This window comes from Gavialis gangeticus, unplaced genomic scaffold (assembly GCF_001723915.1).
Source record: "Gavialis gangeticus isolate Ggan-Ray unplaced genomic scaffold, GavGan_comp1, whole genome shotgun sequence".
Lineage (NCBI taxonomy): Eukaryota > Metazoa > Chordata > Crocodylia > Gavialidae > Gavialis > Gavialis gangeticus.
This window is the reverse complement of record NW_017729011.1, coordinates 4593768-4603094: the sequence shown is the minus strand read 5'-3', so window position 1 is coordinate 4603094 and position 9327 is coordinate 4593768. Positions and strand designations below refer to the sequence as shown.

Sequence of the window (9327 nt, the reverse complement as noted above, 5' to 3'; positions counted from 1 at the left end):
GTGGGTTTATCGTGGCACTGTCTCCTCCCCCCTGCCCCATGCCTCAGATTGGCCGAAGGGCCCTGCACTCCATCACTGATAGGTGAAAATGGATGTCGATACAGCTACACCCCTTTCCACTAACTGGCTGAGAGGGCTGCCATGCAACCATGCCCCTTGCTGCTGACTGCTTGAAAGGCGTGGGAGTGGCATGACAGGCAGCCCTCCTTTCCCCGCCACCACCCAAGCCAGCTACACTGGGGAGCCAGAATTTTATTTTTATTAAGTTCTTTTTCCTGTGGATTTTGCAGAGATCATCTTATTTCACAATTTCCACAAAATCACGATTTCAGTAGGTACCTAATGATATCTTTTATTAGACCAACCGCACAGCTGGGGTAGTCTTAGATAAGCCTTCAAATGCAGCGTAATCTTCTTTAGAATAACAACTAGAATTAGCTGTTATTAATTAACGAATGTTGACAAAACTGATTTGGCCTGGCTTTGTTTAAATTTATGTCTGTATATCTAGATAAGTTCAAGAGTATGTTCGCAGATCACCCAAGGCTCCTAAGTATGAATAATGCATGTTGTGGGTACAGAAACCAACAATAGCCAGGAAATCTAAAACTACATTAGATAACATTTTTAAAAAATAAGTAATCAAAATAATAATAATAAAAAAATCATGCCCGCAATGGTAAAAGTTAAAACTTTAATTTTAACCTCATATTTTCCTGGCTTTTGCCACTTTGCCCAACACTTACCAATTTCCATAGAACTTCTTCACTTTAAAGCACTTTCCACACATCATGAGAATTAATCAATCCCCTTGTAAAATAGAAATAACCCTCCTCCAAATCTTAGATGAGAAACTGAAAAGAAAATATTAAGTAATTTGCCCAGAGTTACAAAACAAGTATCAGTGCTAGGAGTAGAAGGGTGAATGTGGTTTTTTGCATGTTTAAGTGTATATGTACAAAAAGGCAGCAACACAAATGGGACTACAACCATTCTCAAATGAGCACAAATTTAGGGTCACGCTATCCCCTCATATAAAGACACTGAAAGAAGCATAGTGTTTAGATGATTAAAACCATGGTTCAGAAAGCATTACATAACAGACTGTTATTACCTTCTTCAGAACGTAGGAATTAAGCTGTCCTAGTCCTCTGGAATTTTGTCCTGCTAGTAGTATGAGCTACAAAAAGAGTGTTGGCATTATATATCATAAATCTCAGACCTTAACTATTCTACTATGAAGGATAGCAAATTAAGAATGATTTTCACTTCAGTCTCTCTTTCTCTGTTTGATAGACCTTGCTAATGTTGCATCCAATATCCTTTATTAGGAAAGATTGCCCCCTAGTGAAATTTAAAATTAAGTTTTAAAACAATTGCAATAAGGATTACACTGATGAAAACAAAAATTAGATTTTCAAGGTACTTTGAATTATTAGGCTAACCTTTATTTCCAGATGAGCAACAGGTGAAATAATAATTCAAACAACACTAATTTGTGAATTATGCCATGCAAAGATCTTTGGGTTTCTTTATATTCTAGGATACCGCCATCAGGAATTGCAGAATGACCAAAGAGGGACTTTATAGCAGTAGTGAGAACATCTAATGGTGCCTATGTCCACTGGGAATTAAAAAGTTAAACTGAGGTTGAAAGAAGAGTAAAGTATAATGTTGCTCATAGCAGGTTAGTCACTCAATATTATTGGCAAGGGGCTAAAAAAAGTATGAGTACACTACCTTAAGCTAAGGACATATAAAAAAAACTTCACCAGTGGAAGAAAGGGAGCAGAGCTTTCCCCACGCAAACACTGCTCCATAGTGACATGATTCTTACCACATGGCTTGCAGAAACTAACCCATTCTATCACTGAGGACAAAACTACCAGTGTTTAGCTTTCATTTGCTGTGGGGTAAGAGCATGCACACAGAAAAGCTGGCACACAGTAAATCTGTTTACCAAGCAGTAAATTTTATGCCCATACATACCTAACTGAAATACTATATGCTCAATACATGCAAGTAAGATCCCAAAGGCCTGTCTAACCAAGCTGTTTGAGTTTGAATGCACAAAATATGGAATTTCACTTAACACTCTGGACTATAAAATGAAATGAATGCCATGACATGGTACACAGAGAAGCCCCAACCTTGCAGTAACACTGGGAATCATGTATAACAGGGATATTTAAAGGATATTTTAATCATCCAGTCCTGCAAACTGGATGAGGTGCACAGGGCCAGTCTGTGGGCCAGATGCAGACATTGCATGCAGTGTGCATCCTGGACTGGCCGTGTGTACTGCTGGCAGCACATGCAGACTCCAGCTCTGTATGCCTTATGCAGCACGTGCTGGCCAGACCTGTTCACAGCATGTGGCGGCATAGGGCCGGTCCAGAACACATACTAAATGAAGCATGCAGAGCTTGTCTGGGGCACACGCTGCATGTGACGCCCATGCTGGACAGGCCCTGTGCTCTAGCTTTGGGATGCAGGGCCAATTTATGACTTGTGCCCCAGTTTATGCCCAGATTGGCCCTGGGCCATGTGCAGCCAATGCTAGATATGCTCTGCACGTTGCAAACAACATATGGAACTGGAGCCAGGATAAGCTGCATGCGGTGTACCTTTCAGAGCCCCACAGGCTGGATGATCAAGGCTGCAGACTGGATCTTAGAAACCCTTGGTGCATGAAGTTCACAGACAAAAAGGTAAAGAGACCCCTCTCAAACCTATTCCTAAATACGTTTGCTACGCCATAAATCACTGATCATTTTGAAAGGACATCACCAGCGCCATATAAACAGCAACGGTGATAAGACAGTTCTTGTTACAACTCAAACAAGTGTGACTTTGCTAATGGGTGGGTTTGCTTTAAGACACCTGCATGAAGATAGTGTCCCCTGAAAATATACTACAGCTGCTTGTGGGTTTGGTAGATCCTTTAGGAATGAATTCCAGTGAGAAAAGTCATCATAAACTGGCCAGAGTTTAAGTTGATTTTAATAGTCTCAGTGTCAAACTGAGACAATGAGATAGTTTGCATACCTGCTCACAGATCCCAGCTTATAGAGGTTTCGGTCCAAGGACACAGCAAAGGTACCCGTAAGAGGGACAGTGCTGCTTGCTCAGTAAGGACAAGATAATTCCACCTCTGTCATATACCTGAAAAAAATCAAACACATTTGTTCATGTTTATATACTTCTCTATTACAGGGGTGTAGGTTGTAGCCGTTTTGGTCTAAGGACATAGGCAGACAAGGTTTTTTGCGTAAATCTGATATCTTTTATTAGACCAACTTAATAGTTGGAAAAAAATTTCTCAGCAAGTTTTTGGGTTTAAAAACCCTTCGTCAGGCTGGGGAAGTATCTGCAGTTGGTGTGTGCTATTCATTCCATCCAGGAAGAGCGTATACCAACTGCAGATGCTTCCTCAGCCTGACAAAGGGTTTTTAAACCCAAAAACTTGCTGAGAAATTTTTTTCCAACTATTAAGTTGGTCTAATAAAAGATATCAGATTTACCCAAAGAACCTTGTCTGCCTATACTTTTGTGCACACTTATCCCCTAATTCAGAATCAGAACAGCATGTAAATGTATGCTCAAGTCCTAGTTATGTCAACAGACTTCACATACTTAAATGTTGAACATGTCTACATGCTTATCTGAACAAAGATGGACTTAAGAACATGCTTAAGTGCTTTCCTGAACTTGCTCAAATCTCTTTTCTTGCTAAATGCAATCTCGTCATTACGGTAATGGGATGACTGCATCATTTACATAACAAGGGAGTGATTAAGGATCCCTAATGCAGTGTTTACTGATCCACATTCTAACAACTCAAATGGATCACATTTTAAAAGGCAGATCATCTTAACAAAATCTTCCTTCTCATTCACTGTCATATGAATGTCCCTATGGAATCAAGGCAATTTCTTATGAGAAAAATAACTTTAAATTGTGTGATTTTTAACAAATTTTTCATTGATCTACTATTGGATCTATTATAGATCCACTACCAGTCCCACTAAAGACCTGCCTTGCAAAGAGTCTGAAACACTGGCTCTTTTTATTTCAAAGTGGAAAAGTGCAATTTTTCCCTGTAGCTCAAATGTTAAACCAGTTCTCCTTCAGTTTCTAACAATGTTAGATTTCACATGCCTTTGGGATATTAAGAGATATTTTCCCAAAATTTATAAGCAACCGTATCTCTGACACAACTCAAGTGGATCATTTTTATTCAGCATCCATTAAAAGTTTTTTTTCCTAGCAATGTGAAATTCCTACTGTGCTTTAGCCCACATTTTCAAACATTTATCAATTCTGTAATTTTCCAGCCAGTTCCTTTTCTGACGTAACAACTCACCCCTTGAGGAAGCTGAGGTTGAGGCAAAGTTTGACATTTAAAGTCCGCTGGATAGACAGTGTTCTGGATGTTTTTAAAGTGGGAATTTTTCTTTCATGAACATATAACCCAAACATAACTGAAGCAATTTGCCCAGAACTTAAAAACAAAAAATGGGGAAAAAAAATCCTTCTTCAAAACCATATTTCAGTCATGGAAACTTAAGTCTAGAATCAAAATTTGCAGAGAGGTACAAGTAAAAGCAAACAATGGATGATAATTAAAACATTTTGCAACTGTACTGTACTGTAACAGTCACTACCAGAGAACCCACAGCCTTCCCAATATTGCCTCATGTGATTTTTAAAGACACTTATTTACCAGCTGCTTTTTCATCTGATAAAATGATAAAGGAGTAAGACATGCATGACAAAAGTTTGTGGTTGAGGAGTTCAATGGGGCATGCACAGAGCCTAGTTACTAAACATCACAGCTCTGTTACGTATCTGCATGGTTTATCTAATACACCATGAAAATGCTTTGTATTATTGTTACATGACTGTCAACAACGTCCAAAAATAAACTTCATTGTAAGGCTGTGGCAAATAGCGTGACAAGGAGAGTGCAGCATATGTTTTCAAAAAAAGAGTGCTCTACAATGGCAATACCTCGTATTTACATTATCGTTTAGTCAACATTCTCGTAACACCCTTGGCACAGATGCAACATGAAGAGGGAAGACTTATTAATAGGCAAGGAACAAAGGCATAAATGTGAGAAGCATCACATGATCACTTTCCTATTCTGGCTACATATTATCTAACAAAGGTCCCAAACTGTGTTAAGTCTAGCAACATGTACTGAGTGCAGTCAATCAGGCCTGCGTGAAGCGGCTAGTATTCACTTCAGATTCAGCCAATTCGGGGGACAGTGATTAGATTCGGTGATTCGAATCACTGCCCTAAATCGATTCGGCCGAATCTGATTTGGAGGTTCAGCTGCTGCCAAATCAGCTGAACCTCTGAATCACACAGGCCCATCCCCCGCCTGCCCCAGCTCCCGGCACTTGGAAAAAAAAAGTCCCTACTCACCAGCTGCTGCCTGGCAGGGGGCCGATGCCTGCTGACCCCCACTGCCCCACACTGCGTGGGGGGCTCTGCAGGAGCCCCCAGAAGCCCAGAAGCTGCTGCAGCAGCTGGTGAGTCTGGGGGCAGAGGGCGGGGGGTTGGGGGATTTTCTTAAAGGGCTGGAGCTGGGGCAGTCAGGGCAGCCATGGGGGGCTGGGACAGTGGGTGGGGGTCGGGGGGCTTGTGACAGAGCCCCTCACACAGCATGGGGTAGTGGGGGTCAGTGGGGATTGCCCCCTCCGCCCAGCAACATCTGGTGTGTGTGGGCTTTTTTTTTAAAAGGCCGGGAGCTAGGGCCAGGCGGGGCAGCCATAGTGGGGCTGGGAGAGCAGGCAGGGGATGGGGCCTGGCAGGGGTTCCTCCACGGTCCCCTCCCCCCTCCTCAGCCCCTCCCCCTACTTACCAGCTCAGAGTCCAGGTCCAGCTCCCTGCTGCAGCAGGCGGGGACTGCCTGAATCATCTAAGCTCTCTGAATCCTTTCTGAATCGATTCAGACCTTTTAATTGGTCCCCAATTCAATTCAGATTCAGAGATTTGGCCACCAAATCGGGCCAAATCTCCTCCAAATTGAATCAGCACCCGAAGCTTTGCACAGCCCTGTTTCTGATCTCACTTATGCTGGTGTAAAACTGAAGTTACTCTGCCAATGTCTATGGAGCTACACTGGTACATGTGAGTAGAGAATCAAACGCAGTGCACCTCAGATGGCAATTCATGCTCACATACTTTCAAGCAAATGTGGTGCCTCTACACGTAAGGCGTTTTGTAGAACCATGTTCTTAATCTTTAGCTGTTCGTTAAGAATGCACTGGCATTCAATGAAAAGGTTTTCTTGCTTTGCTTATATTTACCTCTGTCTGTGTTCTCTTCCTCGACAATTCCCTCCTCCTGTTATGTACAAGAGATTACATAAGGGAGGGACAACAGTTCTCATCATTAAGAGCTGTCCTCTAGTCATTGCAACAACAGCTGCAGCAGAATAGTATATGGCAAAGCTGGTGGAAGAAGTTGACAGTAACCACAACCACTGCCTTGGGAGAGGTTAAAGCTAAGGGAATAAACCCTGAAAGAAAATCCGGACTGGAGCACCTAAGACAGGCGATTAATTCAATCTTCTTTCTGGCAGCCCCTACAACTTTCCTGGCCCCACATCATATTGGTTCTACCTTTCCAAAAGATAAGTCGGCAAAGTTGACAGGGTGATTCTGATGCTTGGGCAATTCTTGATCACCTAGCAAACACCCAGGCTTTTCTGTCCTGGAGAAGTTACTTCAGTTTCGCCAACATGTTGAAACAAACAAGAGTCAACAATTACCAGTTATAAACCATGGATTGATTGGCATAGATCCAGGTGCCAGAGGTTGTCACTGATGGTGGGAGAAGTCATTGAACCTCATTGGAAAACTACTGCCCACTTCAAGCTGGGCAGTCCCCAACCAACAAGGTGTTTTCCTGCCAGTCTGCTGCTTTAGTGGCTGCTTGGAGCTTAGAGATTCAACTTCAAAGCAGACTGCTACTGTGCACCACCAGCTACTACAAAAATGCAAGGAAAAACTTTCAGTCCTATAGATTAGAAGTTGCAATGTACATACAATGACCCCAGGTATATCCGATGGCCTCCAAACCATTCGCTATGCACATAAAACTGCAGTCACTGATGCATCACTCCTAAGACTGAATGCCAATATTGTTGCTCTACAAGAGACCAGACTACCAGGGACTGGCTGCCTAAAAGAAAAGTAGTACATCTTTTTCTGGTGTGGTAAACAGCCCAAAGAAATTGGATAATATGGTGTTGGCTTTGCACTCAAAAATAACTGTTGTTTGCAATAAAACCCTGAAACAAGGGCTCCAAAAGATTAATAGTGCTTTGACTCACTACTGCCTCTGGTCCTGCCAATCTCTTATGTGCATATGCCCCTAATCTCACTGCTTCATCTGAATCAAAGGACCTCTTCCACGATGAGCTTAGTGCTTTAGTCAGTCACATAATGAAACAATCCTCGTGCTTGGAGACTTCAACACAAGGGTTGGTGCTGAGCACAATGCCTGGCTGCACAGTTTAGGCACCAATGGTATCAGCAAAATGAATGAAAATGGACAAATGTTTTGCTTGAGCTTTGTTCATGCAATGAGCTATGTATAACAAATTATTTCTTCAATGTGAAAGCTCAACAAAGTACCTTGGTGCCACCCACGATCTGGACACTGGCATGAACTCAGCTTGATTATCACCCACTCACAAGACTTCTGTGATGTAATCCTCATGTCATCCCATCAGAGTACTGACTGATAGTGATCATTCATTGGTATGCACTAAAGTCAAAGGGTGTCCCAGGAAACTGTACAGGAACAAGAAACTCTCCTTACTACAAATCAATGCTATGTGACTGAAAACTGAAGACACATCATCTCGATTCATCAAAACTCTCCAGGGCTCTATCATCTCTTAAGCTGTGTAATACTGCTGAGGAGAAATGGGTTCAGCTCAAAGGAACCATCTATCAAACTGCCTTGGACTCTTGCGTACCTTGCATCGCAGCTCAAATGATTAGTTTGATGAGAACTAATCTGAAATGATCCCACTCATAGAAAAGAAATGGTCAGGTCTCCTTAAATACAAGTGTGACCTTAGCTACTCCACCTTGCAGGCACTTCAAGAGATCCAGCAAAAGGTCAAATGTACAGTGAGACAGTGTGCAAACAATTACTGGCTACAATTGTGCAAAAGTATCCAAAAAGCTTCTGACCAAGGCAACATGCAAGCAATGTATGGGAGCATCAGGAAAGCTCTCAGGCCTGTTCTGAAGAAGACTGCCCCTTTAAAATCCTCCACAGGTGAAGTCATCAAGGACCGCAATAAGCAGATGGATCGATGGGTTGAACATGACTCAGAACTCTACTCAGGAAAATGTGGTCCGTGACTGCTCTCAATACACTTGACAGCACTTGATCATGAACCTACCATAGACTAAACAGAAAAAGCCACTGATCAGCTTGCTTGGGGTAAAGCCCTAGGTATAGATTACAAAGCAGCTGAAGTTACTAAGTGCAGAAAATCCAGCTTCCTTCTAATATGTATGTACTGGAGAGAAGGGGAAGTTCCTCAGGATATGAAGGATGCAAGCATAGTCACTCTGTACAAAAACAACAGTGATATAAATGACTGCATAATTATCATGGTATATCCTTACTTTGCATCATTGGGAAGCTGTTTGCCAAAGCTGTCCTGCTACAACTGCAGACCCTTGCAGACAGTCTACCCTGAGTCTCACTGGGGTTTCAGATCCAGTAGATCCACGACAAGAGATTACATTCTCCTTGAGACTACAACAAAAGTGCAGTGAACAAAGAAAATCTCTGTACATAGTATTTGTCAATCTCACCAAAGCCTTTGATCTCGTCAGCAGAGATGGTTTGTTTCAAATCCTGAAGATTAGCTGCCCTCCTAAGTATCAAGTCCTTCCACGTCAGTATGTGTGAAACAGTGCAGTTTGATGGGTCTCATTCAGAAGAATTTGAAATCAAGAGCAGTGTCAATCAGGGCTGTGTCCTAACTCTGTCACTTTTGGGGATTTTCTTCACTGTCCTACTCAAATATACATTTAGTAGCTCTTCAGAAGTATACCTCCAGACCAGATCCAATAGGAACCTCTTTAACCTTGCTCGTTTCAAAGCAAAAATGAAAACCCAAGAAGTTCTTGTCCATGAAATGCTCTTTGCCAATGATGCAGCAGTGTCATTCAGAAGCAGGACTTCAAAATGGTGGACGGGTCATATCCGACCTGGGGGGGAGTGGGCAGCAGAGTCCCCCAGGGCTCGGTCCTTGGGCCCGCACTGTTCAATTTCTTTATC

The 9327-nt window shown here is 42.4% G+C and overlaps 1 protein-coding gene across 4 annotated transcripts in view; it reads right to left on the bottom strand.

Annotated features, from left to right (window-relative positions):
- The window catches only part of EXD3 (exonuclease 3'-5' domain containing 3), a 525078-nt gene extending 515871 nt beyond the window's left edge, over positions 1–9207 (bottom strand). For 2 of the 4 annotated variants that reach the window (XM_019510422.1, XM_019510423.1), the window contains exons 1-2: positions 8667–9200; positions 3049–3165 (exon numbers count right to left, since the gene is read on the bottom strand). The gene's annotated coding sequence lies outside the window, so the exon portion shown is untranslated. Of the gene's footprint in view, positions 1–3048; positions 3166–8666 lie in introns of all 4 variants that reach the window. The other 2 variants (XM_019510424.1, XM_019510425.1) reach the window with 2 other exon arrangements.
- Positions 9208–9327: the final 120 nt, after the last annotated feature.